Below are 27,539 nucleotides of genomic sequence, written 5' to 3' on the forward strand. Positions count from 1 at the left end.
GCAGTTTGCTGATGACAGTCGTGTGACATGTCTCCAGGTAAAACTCTGCACATGTTTCTGTCGCTGGGCAATGGCTAAGAGGAGGAAAAAGAGCAGAAAACAAATGGATGATGCAGATCTGTGATGACATATGTCTCTCTACAGAAGCCCAAAGCTAATATGGTTGTCAGCCATCTCAAAGAATGTATTCATGCTATTTACACTGTGGCAATGTATCAAACCATCATCAATGTACCTAAAGGTTTAATTTAGGTTTGTTCTGAATTCCGCCCCTCTCTTTTAAACACGTCTGTCTTTATTTGGTTATGACATAACAAGAGTGAGTGGAATGCTCTGCCTTGTAATAACCATGAACTTGGAGGACTGTGCACGTCTGCTCTTGATAGTCTGCCGTTTATACTACAGTCTATGCAATAGTTGTATGTCACTTTGCATACACATTTACAAAATAAACAATGATAACAAAGGCTATGATCTGGTATCTGTGGATCAATCTGCCTGGAGTATTTTTCCCTTTCAGCCACGTCCCCCTCTGTGATAGCTTGTTGTTGGCACTGCCCTCTGTACCTGACACCTGCCCACCTCCCCCCTCTCCCTGTCTGGTACCTTGTCATGGGGCTCTGCCAAGAGCCCCTGCGCCCTGCAGGTCCAGGTGATCTAATGATTCTATCACAGGGAATGTCAGTGCACTGCATCAACCTGACATCTGACAGTGGGATTATCAGCCTGTGGACCAGAGAGAAAACTGAAGAGTGGTTTGGTGTGACAACATACACTAAGGTACCTGGGAATTGTTTTTTGAAAATTCTGACATTAAAACAGCGATGGCGATTGGTTAAATAATTATTCATGTTAGATTGTGTGTGCTCTGGCTTTTTAAAGATCACATTTTACCAAGTTTCACTTGTATGTATAGGGTTAACCTAAACAAATATGTTTAGGTTAATATTTGTTTATTTTTTCATAATTTATACACAATATGTAAACAGGTGTCTACGTCCCTGAACTACAACATTGAGAAGATGAGTCTGTTCCTTTGGTTTAGGCTGAATATCAACAAAAAAAGTAAAAGTATCTTCTGTTTGCATGCATGAGACTCTTCAATACGATGAGCACTCATAAATAAAGAGGATTTTGGAGGTTTTGCCTGTGGAGCCTGGGAAAGTTAAACAATTAGCCGGAAAGTCGTCATAATTTTTCTGGATACAAAGTGTCACATTAACATATTCATTCTCCATTTGTCTCCGGGTTGATCAGATTACAATGAAAGATTTATTACAATCCCGTGATCCATTTGAACTTATTTAGCATAACTTTACATTCTGATTAGGATTTTACTGTGCGGAACTGGTAATATCAATTTTTTTCCATACTTCATTAATTTTGTGTTATAAGACGTAGTTGTCTTTTGAGCTTGGACATTAGCTCTGGCTAAACCAAAACTGACTTCATTGCATAAAAAAATGAAATAATCCACAATTCCCCTATCCCCTGCCACCACAGATCTCAATCACAGTGAAAGGTGTAAGAAGCAGTTGTGACCTTCTTACCAAACACAACGTCACATGACGCATAACGCTTGTATCTTACAACATGAAAATTGTAATCACAAAGGTTACATGTGTAGTTTGATGCAAAACTTGTTTTACTTGTATTCCATATTAAACACTCCGGGGACATCTTTACTGTAGGTCAGACCGGTTCATTGAAGCTGAAGAAATCCTGACGCACTCATTGGGCTGGAAGAAACCTGAGTTCTGAATGTAAACTCTGGATAAAGTATTTTCCTGTGGTTTTGAAGTGTGTGTGTACGTGTGTGTGTGTGTGCTGTATGTGTGCCATACTGGTATGTATGTGCATGAGGATGTTGCAAATGTGTGATTGTTCGCTCTCTAAGTCTCACTCTAAACATAATGGCTCACGGCTGCAGATCTGAATGAGCATAAATTGAGACATCAGCTAGAAATTGTCAGATCATTAGAGGAAATTGATCTCCCCCTTCTCATACAAACCCTGCCATGTTGGTTGCAGCTGGAGTTTTGATAAAGCAAGTATGGCTCCTGTGGCACACCGCACTCATAGCCCCTCAGATTGAGATGAAAATGGCTCTTCTGCACTGTGGGAGCGCCTGTGGAGCCCATGTTTCAGGACCAGATAATAAAGTCTAATATAAGTTCTTTTCAGCAACCCTCCTCCTCTCTCGCTGAACTTCTTTTATGCGGTGACAAGTGCCGGCTGATGTGCACAGTGTTAGAGGGGTGGTTGATGCTGTCAGTCAACAAACAGAAATGGAATGCAGGGGAGGGAGGGTGAGGGCTGTGGGTCACATTGTGAAGAAGTGTGCGTGGGTGTGTGCGTGGGTGTGTGCGTGGGTGCGTGTGTTTAACTGGATAACACGTAGGGCACACACTGAATGAGCAATCACTGTCCCATGTCATTTCCTCTTTGCTTTGGCATAAGGTTACTTTGCTTTTTTCCGCACACATCCTGACTCACAGCATCTGTCACTTGCACTCTCTCTCTTCTTTTTTAAATCTCTCTTTCTCTCTCTTTCTCTCTCTCTCTCTCTCTCTCTCTCTCTCTCTCTCTCTCTCTCTCTCTCTCTCTCTCTCTCGCTCTCTCTCTCTCTCCCCCTTTCTTACACACACAGACACACACAAACTATGATACACGTGCTATACTTTCTCTCCCTCTCTCTTTTTTTCAGCATCACATAATCTATTTAGCACACTTTAATCACGCTATCTCTCAGCCTCCCTCCATCAGCGGTCCCCTCTCACTTTGCGCCATCCTCCTTATCACATCCCTCACCACGCCCCGACGTCCATCCTTTTGTTCCCACCATCTCCCCATAGAGGAGGGCCAGGGCCAGGCTGCTCTCTGACTGATGGGGACATGGCTCCCAGCAGGGGCCAATATATCCACCATATTACAGTAATTAACTCTTCTTTGAACTCCTGGCTGTGGGCACATCCCATTAACAGGCCTTGCCTCGGCTCCTGTCAGACAGAACACACGACGCCAGCTCTGCCTCTGGACCGTCATCCCACTGTCGTTTCCTGATTAGAAGTTACTCCCAGGAAGTTCATGGGGGATGGGGTGAGGTCCTGAAAGATTTGAGCTGGACCTCCTCTAGCTCTGATTGCATTGTTTGTGTGTATGTGTGTGTGTTCGTGGACATTCTGTTTGTGTGTGTGTGCGCATGTGTGTGCGCATGTGTGTGTCATTACACAGTGTTTGTGTGTGTGCAGTTTGAGTGTGTACGTTTGTGTGCATGTATATGTGTTTGAGAGCTAGTGTTTCCATTTGATGAGCAAGCATCCTTATGGGCTTTTGACTTGCATGTCAACCAGGCAGGCAGGAGGCAACATCTTCCCAGGTTAGACAGAAAGCAGGTCAGTAACTGTTACATGTCAGTAACTGCTCCAGACATGCTGGTGACTTCTCAGAGGCCCCGCACATGGGACACTGAGGCTGTGTTGTGACACTGTCTGTGTTTTGTTGGTTGTTGGTTTGTTGGTTGTCGCCAGACAGAATAACATTTTTGACATTTTCTTTTTTTTTTACATTGTAACTTTTTTTTTTTACGTGCTCTGCATCCTCAAACAGATTCAATTAAAATGTTCTGTTATAAACAGTCAAATAACACAGCGCTGCTGAAAGTCTGCATGTAAAAAAGAAGAGTAAAATACCCTCCCTAACACGCACAGCACAATGTCTCTAATGAAGAGTTGATTACAGCCTTATCACGGAGGTTAATTATTATCAGTTTATTATATGTGGGAAATCAGCCTAAATTAACAAGGGTTTTAAACAGAACATGTTCAGATCGGTCTCAGCTTACTCTCATTACACACACATATATATTTTGGTGGCTCATTCCAGTGCTTCAGAGGTACTTCACCCTCAGATAGCTCAAACGGGCCAGTGTCGTCAGTATGAGTGACATTACAATGTTGAATTGACTAATAATGGCAAGCTCCCTCCCATTTGACATTGGGCCTGGTATTTCACAGTGAATGCCGTTAATAAAGGTGAGCTGCTCAAGCCCGTCTGGTTGCTGGGGTGACGAGGTGTTGGTTTGAGAAGAGGGAGCAGGTGAAGCATATCCTCCATCTTGTCCACCTCTGGAGTGGGGTCAGCAGGCCCGGCACAACACAGTTCTGCTCTGATGCCACTGACACACTCACACCTTCATGTCACTGGCCTCCACACGCACCTACACAAACACACACACACCCACATTGACATACACGCACATGCACACGCACAAGCAGTGTGAGGAGGTGATCAATCACTCCTGAGAGCTGACAGGTGAGAAGAGAGACACGCCTCTGTCCTCAAGATGTGACCTGGAGACGCTGCACCTGGGCTCCTGCCGGGCTGTGCATGGGGGTGTGGGTGTTGTCGGGAGTGCGTGTGTGCGTGTCGCAGTTTGTGCACCATTCTGCTTATGTATCGCAGGATGTGATGGTGTGTCTGCATATGTGTCTGTGTGTCAGAGTGCGTTTTTGTGTGTGTGTGTGCGCGCAATTGCACGTGTTTACAGAGCATGGGTGCGTGTGTGCAGTCTGTGTATTTGCAGACACGGAGGCTGAAGTAGGTGAGGAATGGGAAGAGGTAGACAGATACCCAGGGTAAGGGTTAGCACATCTGCTACAGAAACACCCACGCACTACAGTATCTCTCTCTGTATGGAGGCTGGCAGAGCCAATCTGCTCTTTATGATTCACAGCCATGTTGCCCTGATTTATCACACACTCTCCTCACCACTCCACTTCTCTCCTCTGCACTTCTTTCCTTGACTCTCTACTCAACTCTAGGTGCCTTCTCTCCTCTCCTCCCATTCCCTCCTTCTCAGTGTTATACATAAGCCCCAGGTACACTGCTGCAGATAAACTGCATAGGCTGATGCATCATGGTCCTTCTGGGTCCTGTGGGTAGGAGAGAATATTTAACCTGAACACACAGGTTCAGCTTGATATCACAGTCTGCTATTGAAGTACTCTGTACGAATTGCCATTGTGTTGCATTTGTAGTAAGTGTTGTCTTTTAGACAAATACACACCCGCAATGTATGCCAGGGCAATTTGTCCTTAAAATACTACAACCTTGTATGTAAACTTAGAACTAAAATATAATGCCTAAAGTAGGTCATTTTTGTATACCTTTCACTTTTTTCTGTTTGCCAAGGAGAGACCCTGGATTATCTTATTCATTCATTATTAAAGCTACGTGATAAAGAGCCTGGGAGCTATTATTGGATTTGGTTTAAATATGCCTCGGTTTAACAGGGTTTATCATAGACTCTTTCTTTTTCACAAACACACACGTATCACACACATGCACGCAGACAACACACAGACTCACACACATACACACGCACACAAGTGCACACACATACTGTACACACAGACAAACACACACATATACTCAGACTCACACATACAGCACATGTGTAATGCATGTAATATTGTGATGTCTTTCTTTTGAGTATCGATGCCAACGGAGGAGGTGTGTGGACTGCGGTCCATCTGATATCCCGCACACCTACTACCAAGCCTCCAGCTCCTCCAATGGGCGGCCAGCTTTCCAGACATTCACGACCGTGCCTCCGGCTGCTTCTCCAATAGACAATCGACGCCAATTAAGGACAAACCCTTAAAGGGCATGTTGGTGACGTAAAGAGTGTTTTTTTGTGTATCACGTTGGGTAATATCCAACTGGTTATATTGTTATTTAACACTCCGGGGTTTTGATAGGGGTCATTGGACTTTGTGCTCTTCACTAGTGTTAACGTGCCACCTCCCCAGCTCCCTTCTGTTTGCACCACTATTTCCCTGTTTTCATTGAATCTTCGTAGCCTATGTATTATGGTCGGTTGCAATTGCAGGTGTACGGCCAGGGCACTGATTGGATAGTTTGCATGTGTGTCCAGCTATGCTTAGACCAGAGGGATTCATTGCCGTGAACCTCAGAGCCGTTTTGGGTGCGTGTGCTCACTTATTGCATCGTGTTGACGTCTTGTGCAGTGCCTATTTCACCAAATTGTTATTAGCTGGGTTATTTAGGCATCCTGTGTTTCAGTGGCACCACACTTAGAATACTTGCTGTAGGTTTTATTGGTGTGTGGAATAAATTGACTACTATTTTGATAACTTGTAAAGTCTACCGGTTGTTCCCTGAAGCCCCATTCCAGTTCTTTGGTTTAGCTAATGACCTCTGAAACTCACACGTTACACATGCACCACCATGCATACTGCTGCACAAACACACGCAAACTGCAGATGGTGCAAAACAGGCATACCCACGCTGAGAGCGATGGAATAAAAGCCGAGCCTTACCCCAATAACTTCAACACAAACACAGAAATATGTCCCTTAGTGCAATGCTTTCTCTTTTTCAGTACCGGTAGTCTTTTTTATTAAACCTCCCTCCAAGCCAACCTCTTAGTCATGACGCTCTGAAATACAGTACATAAGATATACTGTTTATTGGATATCTTAGCTGCAGAAATCGCATTGCTCGGCATTTTGCACAGAAGGCATTTACTATTTATTTTACAAGCACGACAATATATCTATTTAAACTTGCAGGAGACATGTTCTCCCCTTTTGCAGCTTGTGACGTCTCCTGTAGCCTGTCCTCCATCACATCACGACTGCTAACACACATTTAATTGCTAATCTAAATTAATTTACACCTTTTTCTTCCTCCCTGGCCCTCCCTGGCACCACCCCAGCGTTCAGGGTGTTTGGAGTCTTTTAATTATGCATATTTGTTTCCGCGGTAATCATAAAACACTGATAAAACATCTGGGAGATAAATGGTGGATCTTTACTAAACTCTGTCTCTGCCCCGCCCTCTGCCATCACTACACTGTTGCATGTTCAGCCTTTGGAGGAGTATTGGAAGGCTGCAATTATGTCCTTAATGTATATTCATATTTCTCAAGTCAAGATGATGGACGACCCATGAGAGATAAATGAATTGTACCAGCAGACACATTGGGCAGGTCCTTCAGGGAGTAATATAACACGGTATGATACAGTACACTGTGTGAACATCTACAATAGCGGACTCGAAAGACATTGACAAGGACATCGCCCACGTTTCGACCAGAACGCACTCATCATAACTCCTCCTCATTGTGATCCAGATGCAGCTAGGCCAGGCCTTCCTCTCCAGGCATCTCCATGTTCAACATGTTCATGGCAGCTGTTTAACATATCTTTTCAAAAGAGCCGTCTCCATGTTTGTGTCGTCATCCTTTTATCTATTGATCTTTTTTTTTTATCATTCCAGGTCTTTTCAGGCCCCTCTCCTTGTCCTGGTGATCTCTTTGTGTCCATAATGGTTGTTTACACATTTCAAACGTAATGCCCCTTAATTAAAACAAATGTTATTCTCTTCTGTGAACTGGAAGGACAAAAGAGCTTAGCAGTCTATTGATGCAGTGGGAGCTTTACTAGGTCAAGGCACTGTCCTGATTGTCTATTAACTAGTAATTATTTCACATTCAAAATGTTTGTGATTATTAGATTAGGGTCTATTTTGACTCCGAAAGTCACATATTGCAGAAGAACCCCCCCACCACACACACACACACACACACACACACACACACACACAAACACACACAATGCACTGACATACACATATTCAGAAGAAAAAGCTAGTCAAGGAAGCAATGGAAACATGATATTTAGACAGCATAGCGGACATTCAAAGTGACTTGAGGTGTATAATAAGGATACATGCATTATATTGTATATGCACTCATCTACTGTAGACGGCATGCCTGTATCCATAGATAAGGACATGTGTGAACATGCATGAACTGGAGGTTGGGAATCTGCGGACCCTAGCTGTCTGTTATGCAGATACTGTCACATCAGCCAAAACCCACACAGCATCAATCAATAATACACCCCCACTGGATACAAGCCCATCACTGCTGCAACAACTACTGTATACATACAGAGAGAGCGAGGGAGAGAGGGACACAAAGATGAGAGAAAGAGAGAGAAAGAACAAAGCAGATCAAGTGAGAATGAGATGGAGAAGGAAAGAGATACAATGAAAGGAAGAGACAACACAGAATGAGATACAGGGAAGGAGAGAGGGTTGTCAGAGCTTTAACACATTTACTGAAGCAAAGGAATTACCACACTGTTGTGTGTGTGTGTGTTTGTCTGTGTATGTGGGTGTGTGTGCGTGTATGTGTGTGTTCTCTGTTCTCTCTCTCTCTCTATCTTCGTCTGTTCCACCTGAAATCACATCAAGTTTTATAAGACGTGCGTGTGACTGTGTGATTGAAGCTACTTGTGGAACAAACTACGGCGAAGACAAATTAAATGCAGGGGAAAATCAATGATCACCCACGTCAGAGGTCTATACATGAATAAATAATGTATGGTAATGAGCCAGAATGATCTCAGCAGGAGGCAATATGACTGCAGGCCAGGTAAATGATTCAACCCTACAGGAAGCCTAAACAGCCACCAGACTGTATAGGGTGCAGCATGAGCAATGGTCCAACTTTAAAGTCACCTTTCTGGATGCATTGCTTTAGAGATGTATAGCGAAGGAGCTCTGGGACCACCTTTATGTTATTCGTACTTTGAAGGGAAGACTTGGAAGCTCCCTGAATATTTTGAAACTGATAACATTTGAAGACCATTCTACTTCCAGAAGGTTGCTTTAAAAAAGTATTTATTTTTGGGATGGATTACAAAAAAAAGACAATATAACAAAAACTGTTTGAAATCAATATGTTTGGAATATATATAATCTTGAAAAAAAATGCTTTAACATACAACAGTCTTTTCCTAAACAATGTTTACTGCCATATACTCACCCAGTACTAATGAGATGAACAGGGACAGAGACAAAGAGACAAGAAGAAGATAATAGAGAGGCATACAAACATTTTGTTAGTTCCTCTCATACACATAGTTCCTCTCATACACATAGTTGTGGGAGCGATGAATGCCTGTTTGAATAAATGTTTCGATGAGATGTTTCTGTCTCCTAATGATCCCTCTGTACCCCGTGGCCCGTTACTGTTTCATCATGAAAACATTAAGATGCTAGAATGCGTTGACAGATGTGTGTGGATAATTAAGATATCAGTCATGTAACTGCAAATTAAACGTCATTTTGATTTCCCACAGTGGCTGACACAGGACCAACAGGCCTAGGGTCCATAATCAAAACCTAAAGCCAGGCCATTTGTCAAGGTCCGTAACACAGACCTCACTTTCAGCAATGTCAGCATCGAAAAGATAGTTTAATTAGCAATCCCCCATGCGCTTTCGAGATCAAAAGCAGTCAAAAAATGCTTAGTGTCAGGGAAGGGAGATTTCTTATTTTTTAACATTCTTTCACTTAAAAAAACACACTAGAACATCCATATGTGATGTTGGATATTGCAGTTACATTTCAAACAATTGCACACAGAGTGATGACTAATCAAACAATATTAACTTGAGAGATAACAGGAACATTTACTGGAGTCAATTATGTGTCAGTGGGAAAAATGTATACAGTAATGAGGATCCCAATGGATCGATTTTCATTCAAGACAGTTGAATAAGTTGTTTCATTGTACAATTGAAATATATATATATATATATATATATATATATATATATATATATATATATATTTCAATTGTTTTTTTTCTCTCTCCCCACACAATTATAACCCCCCCCCCCCCTTCCCTCTGAGTTTTGCTCAAGGCTCCCTTCATCAAAAATAGTGTCTTGGAAATGTCATTGCCACTTGATTAAAGATGTTTGCCCATGTTGTCCCAACATTTTTCACCTGTCCAAACCTCAGACTGATATTGGTGTGACAGCGCCAGAATGAGCTACGGGGAACAATTGCTTATGCATGGACACCTAGACACCTCTCTCTCTGTCTCTCTGTCTCACTGTCTCTCTGTCTCTCTGTCTCTCTCTCTCTCTCTCTCTCTCTCTCTCTCTCTCTCTCTCTTCTCTCTATCTCTCTCTCTATCTCTCTCTATCTATCTATCTATCTCTATCTATCTCTATCTCTATCTCTATCTCTATCTCTATCTCTATCTCTATCTCTATCTCTTTCTCTCCCTCTCATCTACTGGGTGATGCAGTATGATATTAATACAGGTGGTTATGGGATTGGATGCATTTCTAATGGGTTAACCTCATCCAATACTTTGTCTGAGTCTGAATAATAGGAATCATCAATCAGGCTCTAAACCATATTTCTGAGTACTAGCTGATAAACAATGCTAATTTGCCTCTGAATGCTTAAGCAAAACTAGTTATGTATTCCAATAACCCCCAAGTGTTATTCAGGTGACCACCTATTCACCTTTAATACATTTCAACTTATTTTGCTAACACTTGCAGGGATAGCCCACCATTTCCTCCCTGTACGCCAGCCTGCAGCAACATCAAAGTCCAATTACTGTAATGTTCCATTGATCTACCAGTATGAAATGTATGGGCCGTTTACTCTATTCTTAGCTAACCCTGTCATTCTCTTCTTTCTCCATGTTATTATCCCCGGGTGAATGGAGAGGTGTGTTGAGGTGCTTTCTCCAAGGTAGGTCAGAGAGAGGTCCCACAGCAGGTGTTTCTTTCAGAATGCCTTTGGTGAGGAGGAACTGTAATTAGCGTGTGGGGAAGTTGGTCTCTTGCACGCACAGGCTGTGGGGAGGAAAAGGTAGAAGAGAAAGAGAGGGTTGGTAATGAACTTAGGCCCTTAGGATAGGAGCTCGGCTAAACCCATTGCCATAGACAGCTTCTTTACGCACCCAATTATGACTATCCTGCATGAGACATGAAAAGCATAACATAGTATGTCATTTACATCAAGAGTAGTTTAAAATAAATAATGGTATATATGTTGTAATCCTTGGGTCAGACTGTAGGTGAGTGTAGATGTTATGATAATTTGTGTGAGTGTGTGTGTGGTTGTATGTGTGTGTGCGTAAGCACAGACCTTTCCTGTTGTTGAGCCAATGACACCCAACCTTGAACCTCTTAACAGTGGTTAGCTTTATCTAATCGTCAGCCTAATTTGATTTCAGGAAAACAACACAACCTTGACGCTTCACCCTTAAAGCAATTCACCTGATGTGCCTGAAATTGCACTAGAATTGCAATAGAGCCAAATTATCTTTCATAACACACATATTGGTCCCTTGTACCGTAAACTTCAAATTAAAACATTATTTTTTTTGTTTATAATTATAATAATTATATTTGTATTTATTTATCACAAAGATTAATTTACATCCATCTTCCACCCAAGCTGTATGATTTCATCTCATTTGGTATGCTGAGCTGGCTGCTAGGGCCTCACTGATGTAACAATGGGGTTAAATGGTGGGCTTTGTCCTCTCAGAATCTCGGCAGGTATCTGATTAAATCTTTTCATGGAAAAATCAATAGATGGACACTTGTTTAGGTCTTTTTAGAAAGGTGCCTGATTCAGTAGACATTGGATAGCAGCCTTTGCCTGTCCCATCCAGACATTTCACTAGCAGTTTTTTTACAGGGATTTTTCTAGGACTTTTCTTTACTATTTTCTTCCCTAACCCTCATGTCATGTAATATAAGTATCTTTTTTCTTTTTTTTTTTTACTACAGAATTGTGCAGATGTCTTAGGCACCCAAGAAGTTTTACATAGTATAAATGTATTTGTCCTCTGTCTTCGTGCAGCACTATAAAAGTGCAATTTGGCAATAATCTTTGCTTTATCTTTTTGTTTCATGATTTCTTAAAGCATTTTTGCTTTACCTTTTTTTTATACTGCCTAAGAGTTTTGCACAGTACTGTATGTCTATAAAATGTAACAAATATTGTATTTGAATGCACATGCATTATTTATGAAATACATCTTATGGATTTGCTTTATTGTTTCATTTATTAAAGTTGACAGTTAAAATGTGCGAGAAAAATAACGCTTCTCAAGAATAATGAAAGGTACATTGACAGGTTGTTGCAGGGGGTGTGACTGCCAAACTGATGATGTCATTAGCACCCTGTGTGAAACTATTACCCTGAAGCCTTTGCAGCGGGACTGTGGGTGAACCATGGTGACTTGCACTAGTGGAACGCCTATAAATCTTCCTGTGAGGTCATCTGTATTGCTGTATATTTCCCACCTTGACCCTCTGCTACACTCAGGTCAGACATACTGAGTGTACTGACCGCCAGAGGGTTCAGTTTAGCAAATAATTGCTATGGAAACACAAATGTCAAAACTATCAACATATTGAAATGATTTGGAGTATATGTTGATAACATATAACTACAAAACATGTAATTCTGATTATTCAACACAGAAAGGTAATCTAACTACTTAGGTAGCATTAAGGAAATGTATTGACAGTAAGCATAGTTCAATATTGCAAGTGAAATAGTGTGATCTTTATTCCTGGTTTCAAGTTAAACATGTCATGTCATCCAGCATCATTGCTTCACTAATATTATACCTTAGTTTTATTTTGCACGCAAGTTCTGTTTGATCTCACCACACAACCTCTGTGTTGACCCGAGGGAAACTTCTGTCCGTGTGAATTATCTCAGCTGGTTTTCACTGGTTGTTTTGTGTGATTGGGCCCTCACCGTGGTCCTGCCTCCTGTGCTTGCTCTCCTTGCCCCGCTATCACCCCAATCACAGCTCTCTGCTCTGGGGAGCTACTGTAGCTGGGCCTCAGTGGGCTCAGCCAAGCCCTACAGTCCTGGCCCTGTCAAACATGCACAGGATGCACTTAGTGTTCAGAGGGAGGCCCACTCTCACATCACACAATGGTTTCTTGGGTGTCAGATGCTTGAATGTACTCACTTCAAATCAAAAATGGGTCGTTTGACTGAAGTCAATGAATGACAAAGCACAAGCTTAGTAGGCATGTCCACACCTTATAGTCTCTGACATTGCAGGTGAATAGTCAAATAAACCAAACTGAAAATGAAAATGTTAAAAAAGGTATTCCTTTTTTCCCAACCATTTAATTCCAAAAGGTGTGTTTGCGACAGGCCTTCCCGCTAAATGGGTTAGTGCCGCGAGTGCAAGTTTTCAATTTAAACCATTTTACGCGCGTTCATTAAATGCATTTATTGTTTTTAAAACCACAACATTGGCTAAACCAAATAATTGGATGTGATAGACTTTTGACTGGTAAACCTGAAGTATTTTGGTTTATTTGTTTTGAGGGGGAATCTCTGTTTATTTCTTAATTTTGTGGAAATAAATTGATGTTTTTTGCATCAAACCTGGCATTGGTGTATCATGCTTCTCCTCTTCGTCACTACATTGAGAAATAAGACAATATCTAACTTCTCACTTCATATTCAGTGACTCAGTGAGTGTTGTTTATTGAAAATGTAGGGCTATGGATTGGCACCATCCTAAAAAGCAGGGAATAACATGTTTAAATCTTGAGAGGATTCTGACTGTGCTTCGGAATGAACATATGTCTCCTTCAAACGTTCTTCCTGACTCCTTCACCATCACACTGCCTGGTCACACTGCCTGGTCACACTGCCCGGTCACACTGCCCGGTCACACTGCCCGGTCACACTGCCCGGTCACACTGCCCGGTCACACTGCCCGGTCACACTGCCCTGTCACACTGCCCGGTCACACTGCCCGGTCACACTGCCCGGTCACACTGCCCGGTCACACTGCCCTGTCACACTGCCCGGTCACACTGCCCGGTCACACTGCCCGGTCACACTGCCCGGTCACACTGCCCTGTCACACTGCCCGGTCACACTGCCCGGTCACACTGCCCGGTCACACTGCCCGGTCACACTGCCCGGTCACACTGCCCTGTCACACTGCCCGGTCACACTGCCCGGTCACACTGCCCTGTCACACTGCCCGGTCACACTGCCCTGTCACACTGCCTGGTCACACTGCCTGGTTACACTGACAACATGGACTGGGTAGTTCTGATTCCTCTGCCAGTGGGTAAGCAGCAGAAACACAACATGAGCCGACCCCCGGAAGCCACACAGACCTCGTCTAAAATGGCCCCTCCAGGACCTTCTAGAGAGTTCCCTCTGTCCCTGCTATCTTCCAGCTCTCTCTGCATCCCTGCAGCAGCAGTTTTGAAAAAGCAAAAAGCATTCAGATCACAGGGCTGGTGTTTACTGAAAGCTGACAGCAAGCACAGATTGATTGCATTAGTACATGTAAATCATATCTTTAGGGCCATATGCATCTCCCTGGCCAGCCAATGCGATGACCATATTTATGCTGACCAGAGGCAAAAAGGTTCAAGCATCCACAGGAAAATAAGGAAAACCTATTTGGTGAACAGAATGGCAGATGGTTACATCCCACAATTTCAGGTCTTCCTTCTCCCTGCCATTGGCTGGAGGCAGGACCGAGTGTTGACAAGTTTGCGGAGAGGTCGGCGATAGAATAACAATCAATGCCGCGTCCTCAGTGCGACCTTCTGAGTCAGGAACAACAATGCAGAGTGACTGCTGAAGGAGAACCTTAAACATGGAAACCCAGTAGCAGACTGCAGTACTTATCCAATGACTCCTACCCTGAAAATCCAAATCATCATTGACTGGTTTTGTTGACCGCTAAAAAGACTTATGTTCAAAAGCTTCCCGTATTCACAATCATACATTTGTCTACCAAGGATGTGGTCTGAAAACATTGTCTGTTATTATCTATACTACTAAGTACACTGACGATCTAATAGTCTTTTTATGTAATATTTCTGTTTATCTCTGAGTTGTGACCTGAATACTGTTTTGAACACAATGGCAGAATACACTGTTCCATGGCACATGTGCCATAGATGACTAGAACTGACAGGCTTTTGTAATGTTGCAGTTGTGCAGTAAGCACTGGGTTGTGTTAAACTTGTGTCCGTTTTTCCTTCCTTCCTTCCTTCCTTCCTTCCTTCCTTCCTTCCTTCCTTCCTTCCTTCCTTCCTTCCTTCCTTCCTTCCTTCCTTCTTTCCTTCCTTCCTTCCTTCTTTCCTTCCTTCCTTCCTTCCTTCCTTCCTTCCTTCCTTCCTTCCTTCCTTCCTTTCTCTCTCTCTCTCTCTCTCTCTCTCTCTCTCTTTCTCTCTCTCTCTTACCTGATACTCAATTATTTTCATATCAATTGAGTTTGACTTCACATCAAAATTACTGAAGTTTAGCAAAGGTAACAAACCATGTGTCTTTCTCACCTTTAGCTGTTCCCCATCAAACCCAAGTTAGATTATTTGTAAAATGTATCCTCTGGCAAATACATCTGGCTGAATCTGTCACCCTTATGTTGAATGCATATGATACAAACTCAAGCCAAAAATATACTGAACAACAATGTCCAGAATTTAAGCGTTGCCTATATGCTTACAGTATATGTGCATGACTGTCAATGCAGTAAATTATTCCACAATAATAAAATGTCAATACGTTACTTCAGATAAACTTTTCCTGTGTTTTCCTGTGCTTTCAAAAGTCTTCCTGATCCTGTCAGTTGTGGCACAGGCCTTGTTAACCAGACTTTCAGTCTAAGTTACAGGTAGAGAGTAAGATGACAGCTGTCTAAAGTAATATCTGCTTGCATTGCATAACAGAATCTGCAAAATCTAATTTAAGCTCTGTGCATCCATCCCAAGGCTCCCTTATAGCTAGGCGTGAATAGAAAGCTATCAAATGGCCTGTCAGGTCGGTAAATGGACATATGGAGTAGAATAATAATGTATAGATCATGTAGGTTGTTTTCAAAGCACTGATGAAACTGGTTGCCATGAAACCCATGCTACAGGAGGAATGTAGTAGTGGGCAGATAATAGTATGAAGACAATTATCGTATGATAACACCCTCCCACCCCTAATCCACTTCCTTTGCCTCCTCCCTACAACATAACAAACCTCAGGAGGCAGGAACCGGTACAAATGAAGGAACGTTGGGAAGAATGTTGAGATGTTTTAGCGAAAGGTTTGCTGGAGTTCAGCTTAATAGATCAATGATTGGTCTCAGTGTGTGATCAAAAGGTTGAGGCGTAGCTAAGGCAACGTCTCCCAGGTGCAGTGCAGCGCATTTTGGAAACTAACAGCCCCCTGATGCTGCCACAGCCATTAGATATGCTAGGAGAGTAGAACAGCACACCGTAGCAATCATTCATGCTGGTATCTTGTACAAATACATTTAAACCCAAATCCAATTATCATAGATTTTTGTATTATTCTGATAATTCTGTACATGTTAGAATTCTGTAACTTGTGAACTTCTGATAAGAAACATTTAATTCCCTGTACTCAGCATTTGGTCATTTATTTTGCAAAGTATATTTTAGAAGTAAATTTGTGTGGTTTGGGATACGGTTACAGTCACTGTAAGGTATGACACTAAAGTGGTTGACATTAGCTTAGGCTTGTGATGACAAACAGCACTATGAAAAACATGGAAAAGGGCAGGATTAGACTTCAAGTGTAACATATCTGAAATCATAAAATGTTTGCATCACTGAATGTGAAAGGTTTGAGCAATCTTAACTTTACAGTTTCTACTAAAAGCTCGAGGCCGGGTGCTGACGAAGAGTTAACTTTGTTTATCCTCAGAGCATAGAACTGTTCTTGGTCTATTTAGTGATGCACGCTGAGCATATCAAAGTTAGTGTTCACTAAGAAGTGGGTATGTGATGTAGGTAATCTCTTCCATCAGAGCTGCCGTGGGCCTGATACCTGTGGCGCTGATCCTCTCATCCAGGCTGGTCGTTCATCAACAAAAGCAGCGGCTGTCATCAACTGGGATTAGAGAATAGATCAGTGGACTGTCAGCCCCTCCATCTGGTCCTCAGGGACCACACATACCTCCACATCCTCAGGCAAACAGGAACTGAGGAAAGGGAGCCTGTTTTAGGCTTGTCTCCTGCAAGTAACTTGAAGTGTTTGCTCGAGTCCGCCTGGAGAGCCAGATCGGTGGGCATGGCCTCTCGAAGTACTCCACAGCTTCAGTATGCTTGTTATTCTGCATTCTGAGCTGGCGGATGGAATGAAAATATACACATATCACACAGTTAGGTAGGAAGATGTCTCATGTCTGTTCCTGAAACATCTTGTTCTGTGTCTGTTGCAAATGGCATGAAATTGATGACAAGAACATAAAACAGATGTTTTTATAATGATATACATATTTTTTTTATGTTGTAACATGAAAAATGCATGGGAAAATGCATCATATCACCCTACTCATTTTAAAATCGCAAGAATGTGTGGGCATCAATATGACGTTACTGCGGGAATAAGATATTATCAGCGAAGTCTGTCTCATGCTGTGTTCCTGACAGATCACTGCACATCTGCTCTGCAAAGCTGTTTTAGACGAAACCGATCAATGGCTATCTATTTCCAAAAGCGCTCTGGGTGATTGTGACAGCCGCTAGGTAGAGCACACCCTCAAACCAGCAGCATTGCAATATACCACAGTAGTCTTGCCTGGTCCGACCACCCTGAAAATAACAACATCTTAATCAAAGCCAGTTAGATGCAATCTTGGCCCTGACTGGACAGATCAAAAGTATTGATAAGATTAAGGGATGGTAATAGAACACTCAGTGATGCTGACACCAATAAATCCATACAGCTCTGCATTTCCCAGAGTCACTTTGCACAAGTCATCTTAGCACAGCACTTTACATCCTAAACGTACAGTATACTGTGATGGAAAGGTTGAGCTGGACTGTAATGGTGGGTTTTCTCTCTTCTGCAACTCTAAAGCAAGGCTGTAAGGCTGTTGGTGTTTCAGCTTCAGAATTGTGTGTTGTAGCTGTGGAAGAAATTGCAATTTCCTGTGTGCTTACATTATTCACTAATCAATAGAACTAGTCATTGGATACTAGTCGATATGTTCTCATGTAAGCTTGCTATTAATAAGAGTAGATTGTGTCAGGGTTAATAGATGTTCAGGATCAGGAGAAAGTACTGGCTAAATGTTCCTTGTCATGACTACAAGGAGAGCTCCAACTATGAACTCTGTAGTTTGAGTGGTCATATGTTGGGAGCTGTGAATCTCTTTTTCTGAGACTGTTGTAACGTCATTACTGCCTGACTGTCACTATCTATGTTTACATTCTTGTGCCCTATAAAAAATGGTCCTCCAGCCTTCAGAGCGGAGAGAGACATGATTGAGACCTAAGCCTGGTGTTGTGTTGTCATTTATTGTCAGAGGTCTGGTTTTCTCTCCCAATCTGCAGATTGAAAAATCCAGAACTCAACTGAATTTAGTCACTCCGGTTATGAAGAGACGGACAAAACACTTTCTTCATCATAGCCTACGTGAAATGTGCTCACTTTGAGCAAAGATTAGTTATAACTGTAACCATCTAACCATCAAACGCCATTGTTTTTCAATTGAAACTTTTTTTCTTTTGATTACCATGGATAACACTGTTAGGTGTTACAATAAGCACATTTCCATTCAAGAACACTTCAAGATTCAGGGATTTTTGAATGGTGTGATGCTAAAAGCACAGCAAATGTAAGAAAGACTTCCATTTGTATCCTTTACGGTGAAATTTGCACAAATTGCACGCGGCACATCCAGTGGTCTGTTCTGTGGCTCAGCCAGTGCTACGGGCTGTGTGGTGTGGCCCTCAGCATTCCATCAATGCCAGTAAGCTTCAGAGATGCAAGTCCTGTGAGAGTGGGGGAGGCTTTTGTTATAAAAGCATAATGCTCATCTCAGAGGACATGTTTTGCTTTAAGTCGCGATTTTATTAGGCTGATCTGCTGGGGACAAGTGTCTCCAACTGTACCTACAGCAATACTTGTTCAAGTCTGTGTGAAGCCTTTTTACCTTACTGGAGGCAATTCTCTCTTCTCATCTGTACATTGATTACAAAACGATGTGTCGTCGATAGGGAATATGGATGCTGTGAGGGGGGTCGTCTCCTCCCAGTCAGGATGTACCCACTTGATGGCAGAAGGCCATTTCTACACGTCACTTTAAGGAAGAAAACTGTTTTGCTTTGACAACAGTGTTAAAATTGTTGTGATAATTAAAAATATTTTTCAAGTAAAATCAGTTTATGTGCTGTGAGTTTGATGTGTTGTTGTGACTCAGTATGTTGATAGGAGTATGTGGTCAATACACAGCAATGCTGAAGGCTTTGCTGAAGGCATTTTCCTCAAACAACAGCTTTCAGCTTAGTACAATACTATGACAATTCCAAATTACTGGGAGCAGGGAGTCATTGCAAATCCCTAAAACAAATTAAATTATTCTGTCTATGTGTCAACACAAAGGCCCAGGAAGCTACAGTCACTCACTTTGAACATGGCATGAAGGAGACAGTAAGTCATGCTCACTTTTGTACTGTAGAATTGCAGTATGGGGCAGTTTATATAATTGCATTGTACTGCATCCAACTAATGATATTTTAGGCTTTCCCAGTGTTTTATGTTGTTGTCTTATTATTATTTATAATTATTACTATTATTTATAATATTCGGAACAATATCCGTTATCCTTCTCCCCTTGTGTGTTCTGATCTCAGAGGCCTCTGAGCATGGAGAAAGTGATGGGGACTGTAGGGATGTGCTGGGACCCAGCCATCTGGACAGACTCTGGAAGACTTCAGACTCTAGGGCAGTAATTCCCAAACTGGGGTCAGGTCTCTGAGGGATATGTTCTGGTTGTGGAATTACAATGAGAAGCAGGCAGTGTGTGTGTGTGTGTGTGTGTGTGTGTGTGTGTATTTTGTTGAGACCAGCTGTCAAAAGACTGTAGCCTGTGGCTAATGTATAGGCATAACACTGATCAAACTGGGACAATGCTAACCAATGTCAGTGTTGGCATCATGTTACCATGGTTCGATGTCATGGTGAAACTATCGCATGTATTATGTAGTGGAATTTCCATGAGGTTAGATGAAAAAAGTCACCTTTGGGGGAAAATGTCACATTCAGTTGCTAATTCTAAACAGTTCTGGTAGCTTGTGTAAACCCCAAGGTCCACAACGTTTGTTGTAGTGTCACTGTAATCTGTGTCAACAGAAAAACTTGTATTTGACAATAATGTTCTGACAGCAAAGTACTGTTTTGTTTGCTGAAGCATGCACATGTAAGTGCTGAAATTATATTAAATAATCAAAAAGCTTTATTTTATCAGTATCAATTTCATCATTATTGTTAGGAATTGAATATCAGCACAGAACACTTATTATTATTTCTCCTGTTGCACATCCAAAGACATGATGATAATACATTATTATACAAAAAAGTGATATGAAGAAGATGGATGAATTACAGTATTAATATATGTATATTGCGTACCTCATGTACATAGTACGTCCCTCAGCAATTGATTTTCAGGGTTGATGTCTTATTCCATCAAAAATGGAAACAGCCTTTGAAAACAACACGTCCATTAGGCCTACAAAAACACCACATGTCAGACCTCAAACCCTGTGACTGGAGCAGGGACAGATATGAAAGGTGACGTGCTGGAGATGGCATCCCCTCAGATCACAGACAAGCGAGCCAGCCCTGCCTGTCCTCCCGCGGACGAAGCTGTCACCACCGATTCAGGTAACCGCCGTCGCCTCCCCACTGTCTATAAAATGATATCAGCGGCCCAGCTCGCCCTCTCGCCCGCAGACAGATCTGCTCCACATTTCAAGGTTAGCCCTGGTGGACAACTCAAAAGGCCAGTCGTACTCCTCATCTGCCTCCCTGTCTCCCTCCACCTACCTCCTCCTCCTCTTCATCCCACCGCTGAGCCTTAGTGTCAGACACATGCCAGTATAATGCGATTAAAGGTCAGCCCTATCCCAGGGAAACCTTACCTACAAGCTGTTCCGCAGTCTCGTAAATTCCGCGAAACACCCAGCTTTCTGCAAAATTACATTACCCAACTTCGCTCTCCCTTCCGCCGGCATAGACCGGAGCGCTTAACACGGTTGTTGTTGTTGTGTCGTGTCTGCTCAGGCGATCAACAATGCCGAGCAACTGCCCTTGAAGTGCTGTGTGTGTCGACAGTGCCTGGGAGTGGAATGAGGAAGTGGGACGTATTGACCAGTAAAAAAGAGTTTCCTTGAATGAAGTCAGCAGTGTTCAGAATCAAAGCATGGTACTGTAAAGTTAAACAATTGGTCCTGATGTTCAGCTAATAATATAATAATAATACATTTGATAGCCTTGACACCCTTTTCTTTAAACTTCAAATCCTTTAAGCGCTTTCATAGAGTCCTAGTCGGAAGGTATAACAAAGTTTGGGAGGGCAAAATTGAACACTGCAAAAAAGCTTTCTGCTTTCAAAATCGTTCCAAGAATACTTTGTAGACGTTTAGTCATTCATTATTCACAAGCGAATCCATTTGAAATACACAAGGAACTCCATCCTCAGCTGTTCTTTATATAGAACAAAAGTTGACAATTCACAACTTCTTCGTTTTTTGGGGATGGGCTTTGGTGTTCAGAGGAAACCTACAGACTATCTCTTGGTGTGAAACATTTCCATTTCAGATCAGAGGTGTTGCATGGTACCAAAATACATAAAGGACTGGAGTATCTCCACACCCCACTTCTTCTTATAAAACAGTCAGTTCCAGTGACAAAGTGTGTCTGCAGAAATTACACAGAAGGTTGGCTGAAGCATTTTCCAGTTGAACGGCGGTAAAAAGAGCACTTTGTAGCCCTGAGCTGTGTTATGGATCGAGGGAACAGACTGGAGTCTCCCACACCTGCCCTAAAAGCTTTCCCAAATAGATTTCCCTGAATCCCATCGCTGCGACATGCTAACCTCATTTGGTCTGGGACCAGAGAGAGTCGCCAGGCCAAGGTGAATCAGCCCATGCTCGGCAGGATGCTGTAATGAGATGACGTGTGTCTGCAAGTGCAAACATCTGTGCATGAGAAAAAAGAGGGGGAGAGAGAGAGCAATAAAGTGTGTGTTCAGTGCATGTGTGTGGTGCGTGCGTGTGTCTGTGATTGTGTGTGTGTGGTGTGTGTGTGTGTGTGTGGTAGTGTATGTGGTACATGTGTGCGTGTCGTGCACGGTGTGTGGTGCCTGAGTTTGTGTGTAATACTGACGCGTGTGTGTCTATGTGTAGAGAGAGAGAATGAGAGAGAGAATGAGAGAGAGATTTCCTTGTGTGAGGTGGCTCCTGGAAGCTGCCCCTGCCCAGGGATTGGCTCATTACGGAGACATTGCTGGTGGCACTTCCACGCCTCACACAAGTTTTGCTCCACTGATGTCATAAGGGGCACTTAGTGAAGGTCTGGAAAGGTTAATGACTCCCCCCACTTTTCCATCTTTTCAATTTTTTGCATCTTTGTCGTTTTTTTTGCTACTTATTGAGAGTGTTTCCTTCTTCTTTTACTTTCAGAAGCATCAGGTTTTTGATCAGATAAGACATGCCCATGTTCAAATGGTGAATTGTTTTCTCTAGCACTTAACAAACGGACAGTGCACAATTAACCAAGCCATTTTCTCCAAAGTTTTCCATATAGCAATAATGCTTCTGGCCCTTATCCAGGGATGTGGTAACACTTTGTAGACATTTGGTAAATGTCTACTTAGAAACTGGATTAATAAAGTAAATTACTACTTCTATTAAAAATATATATATGTTTTAACACTAAATATAATTGGGTCATAAACTAGTTAATACATCTGATTTGTTTGGAAAGCAATTGTTTGGTGGCTTCAGATTTGAATTTGAATAAACATGGATCTAAAGTCAGAAGGCCTATTTAACCAGTGCCATCTAGAGGGCAAAATATATCTTTGTAGGGATTATCAGATACAAGATCCAAGAACCCAGGATCATAAAAATGTTCCGTTACCATGGCAGCCTGGTACACAAACACAATTGAATAAAATCCATGGGCCAATCAAAAGGGCAGACTGGTATGTACTTGTAGAATATGTCATTTTGGGGATTTGTCTTTTGTTTATTTAACTATAAAAGATTCTAGAATGCAACTCTAAGTACTTTCCGCTGTCTTTTCAATAAGCCGCACAGGCCTCGTAATTCAAATCAATAATGACACTCCAAGCCCCGAGTCTTCAGTAAAGTACAGCCATGTCTCCATGTGATAACATCATCTTAATCTATAGTGATGAGTAGCATTACCCCACTCTGTCAGAAGACCCTGCTGCTAATGTCAATAGAGTCGCTGGGGTTTGTGTGTGTGTGTGTGTGTGTGCATACGTGTGTTAGAAAGAAAGAGAAACAGAAAAACGGATGTGTCGGTATATGCAAGTGTGTGTTTTTGCGGATGTGTGTCCGTGTGTGGATGTGCTTGTGGTGCGTGAGTGTGTACACGTGTGTTTAACCTTCCTGCTGTGACGTGTTTTAAAGATATTACAGCTGTTGTTGAGTAATTGAAAGCGGACCAGCACGATGCCATCACTGTATCTCTCTGTGCAACTTTCCATTGTACACCATTTTTTTTCAAGTCTAAAGCCGAACATCACATTGCTCAAAGGGACCACGCAGAATTCACAAACCAGCCCTCCACAAGCTAGCATATGGCGCTTTGAATGGGACCCGCAATCTCAGACCACCAGTCTGTGTGGCGAGAAAGACACCCGCAGGGCTGAGACAAAGAGAGATTCGCTGACTGGAGAGAAACGCTCGCAGTTCAATATCGTTATCACTCCACCCAGCCACTGTCTCCATCTCAGCCTTCTGCCTCTCTGAATACACACACAAACAAACAGGCTGCTGCACTACAACACAGACAAGACAGATCGCACAGGTCTCTCCCTCAACTCGCTCTGGTTTGTTCTGACTCGCTGTCATCTTCTAACTGTATTTGGAAGCACTCATATACTTACTATATTTACATACTCACACCGTCTTACATGCGGTTACCCTCTCTCTCTCTCTCTGTTTCGCTCACATAAACCAAATTCTGATTCTGCTACACACACATGGACACACAAAGCACACATTCACATTCCCAATCAATCAACACACTCAATCATCTCCCACTTTCAGATGCATACCACTGTCTTAGGCCTGCCGAACAACCTGCCAGACAGACTGAGGTTTGTGGACATGTGACCAAAGCCAGCCAAGGCTTTCTAGAGAGATTTCCGCCAATCAATCAGGGATGGAATGTTTAGAAATGAGTCATTTCCATTTCAGAAGGATGATTTTCACTGAACCACTTTCCATAGATATTGATTGCTCATATTCTTTGGTGTAAATTATAGAAGCCATATCCTTCTTGTGTATATGCATGCAAGCGTGTCATATTTATGTAACAAGCATGTATGCTGTATGTCACGTAGGGTACAACTCATTTCTTCCATTGTATACATATTTGGAGTCATACCACTTCAATTCGTACCTCCTATCAAACAAATAAATCAAGCAATTTAATGTATAAAAGAATGAATTCTATAGCCTGTCTTCATCTAGATTTCCATATTTCCAATTTTCACTTCAACTTTTGCTCACCAAACTTTCCCAAGCAGAGAGGTGTGTGTGTGTACCTGAGTGCAGAGGAATTCAACACCACACAGTCCAATCTCTCACCTCCCACTAAGCCGAGGAGAGCCGGGACCACACAGTCACATCTCAGGATGGTAGGTGTAGGGGCGACGCGAGCGAGATATTGTCTTTCCTGTGTATCGGCCATGGGTGTGTCCATGTGTGTGTATATGCAGTAGTGGGGGATGTTGAGAAAAGGGGGCATGCAGACTCATCACACATCCTCAGAAATGTGAAGAAAAAAAAGAAAGAATCTCTCTCACATCCTAAGCCCCACAGCCCTGAAGCAACCAACAAACTATTAATCTGCAAGTGAACCATGCAGTCTCAGTCATACATTCTCCCTCTAACATGGGGCCCTGTGTAGTGGAGCCTCGCCATCCTAAACTAATCCAAACCCATTTGTCAAGCGCCACCCGAGGATAACGCCAGTGATTTTCAGTCTTGTCCTCCGGTATCCTACCACCACATGTCCCTTACACAGTGTTGGGTTTGGTGCAGCCTGTCTCATTGCTTTAAAATATACTAGTTGTACCAGGTAACATAAAGTGGCAATGGTGATAACAATAGCTCATCAGGACTGGTCTATTCAAGCTGCTGTGTGCAACATCTCACAACACCTGGATGGTTGGAAAACACCTGAGGACACATATTTCACATAAATATGAAATGTTCAGACATTACAATGATAACTTGAAACCTCCAATGCTTTTAGTTACCCATACCAACCACCTTAGGGATACCCCTAGACCTCAGAAAAAATATAAGGCATGTCTCAATAACCTAGCTTTCTTACATACAATGCAAACATTGATTTAGAAAATCACTTTGTCCAGTGCAATGGAGAGAGGAGGATTTAAACCTGAGACCTCTAGATTTACAGTTGAATGCTCTACCACTGAGCTACACCTTTTTTTCAGTATAAAGCAGTTAATTACCTGTGTGATACATTTCAAAGCTGATAAAACGGTTTCTTTTTTTCTGTAGTTCTCAGTTTTGTTTCACATTTTGTTTCATTTAAGCCTAATACATTTTTGGCCTTTGCCCTGACCTAATGCCAGGTTGGACACAATAAACCAATTAGTGTGTGTTTGCAATCTAATCACAGCCCACAATATAAAATGTATTAGCAGTAATAATCAGAATGTGCAGCTGCAAAGTTGTTGAAAAGGGGTTTGTATCAGGGAACATTCAGATGAAATGGTTCTATTCCTGCATTCAAAATTGCCTTGTATTTCCTCATCTCTGTAATGCTATCAAACGATGCATTTGTAGCTTAAAGGCTGTTCCATCATGTTTTTGCTTTGTCTGGGTGCATAATTTATGTGCAAGCATTTATTTACTTTTGCCCTCAGAGGGTGTAGGTATACGACAGCAATTGTGTGAACTAAGAGCTGCATTTGTCATTCTAATTTCAAAACAAGTGGAAGTAATTTATTGATTGAGCGCACAGCAGAGTCCTATGGGCATTACTCGTGTGTGCTCCTCTTCCACCACTCCAGAGATTGAAGTGTCTACCCTCACGCTTTTGTTCAGGCTTAGCTTGATTTCTAATCCAATGCAGCCACAGTGTGTTGTCATTGCAGCAGGTTGTAGAGATGAGATGAGTGGCTCACTCACTTGCAGAAGTGTCCCAAACTAAACTTGGATCAACTGCTTTTGGAATCACTGACTGTGATTATTGAGGACAATTGGGTATAAATTGGGCTCTGTGATTGTTTCCCTTCTTGTTATCCTCAAGGTTGTGTCCAGCATGTTTTCTCCTGCCGGATGAACTGATCATGTGAGGGCTGGAGGTACCAACGGCAAAGCCGGATGAAAAATATCATCCCGGAAAATATGTCTTTGGGGCCAAAAGGAGGCTGAATAAGAGAGGAAACAACCTTTTATCATGTGCAATTAAAGACCAACCACCATAAATCACAGCAGCATGCAGTGTCACTTGTATTAATGACTCACAGGCTACCTGCTCAAATTAATTATTTACATACTCCTGGACGAGGGGGGTGTGTGTGTTTCAACGAAGGGGATTGTGTTTCCTTTTTTCCTAGGTAATATAGCATATGAACATTGTTGGCGCTCTCCTGATGACAAATGGAGAGAAGCAATACATGATCAAAGATACAGATTGGCCCACCACCATTTGCCTGTTTCTCATATTCCTTGGGCAGTTATCACAAATGCATCCTCCCATTGAGATAACGGCTTCACCTGTGGAGAACCAGATGAGACTTTGTCAAAACAGCGCCTTGGCATGGCAGTACGCTTCTGAATGGGGTTGCTCCTTACGTGACGTATGACGCACAAGCACACAACACAATTCTACACCTACACTAAGACAGCAATGCACTGTAACTTGGGTTTCAATGTTACTGTATTTATAGTACACCCAGATATGGGCATCTTGCTGTGTCCCACTTGAAGAAAAATTGTGCTTGACTATTCATGTTGGCCTGTGGGCTAGCAGACGTGAAATTTGTCATCATTAGACTACTGGCCAAAGCTTTCCCAGACAATATGCTTGTCTGTTCCACGAGATGGAGAGGGAGTTGGGGACAGTGATTTAGGAAGGCAAAAGGAAGATTCAATTTTTATGGTCATTTTATGGGAGAATATAAATAGACCTGCAGCAATCCTGAGTTGTGTTTAATTGTATACTAAAGCACTGTATATATGATCCTGACTGGGTTTTTTCTTACAGTGACCCCTACACTAAACATACTCAGTGCAGTTTAAGGTCATATAAACCTTAACCTCATGTGGAGAATGTCTTTCCCTAACCCCTACATGGTAACACTTTTCAATAAGGGTGCATTGATTAGCATTCATTCATGCTTTAACTAATGCATGAATCATCATCAGTTAATATATAACTCAGAAAGTACTTAGTTATGCAATGATCATGAGCACATCATTTGTTAATGTTCAGCAGGTAACCGTTTGATGTTTAAAATATAAAATACTGAAGCATTAACAAATAAAACTTTTCCCTTGAACTTTTTATAATGCCTTCAAATAAAAAGTAGCTATCTAAACATAAAACTGCTGTTTCTTCCCCTGAGTCCAGGGTGAAGA

This window comes from Hypomesus nipponensis, chromosome 19, assembly GCF_054491055.1.
Source record: "Hypomesus nipponensis isolate SF chromosome 19, ASM5449105v1, whole genome shotgun sequence".
Lineage (NCBI taxonomy): Eukaryota > Metazoa > Chordata > Actinopteri > Osmeriformes > Osmeridae > Hypomesus > Hypomesus nipponensis.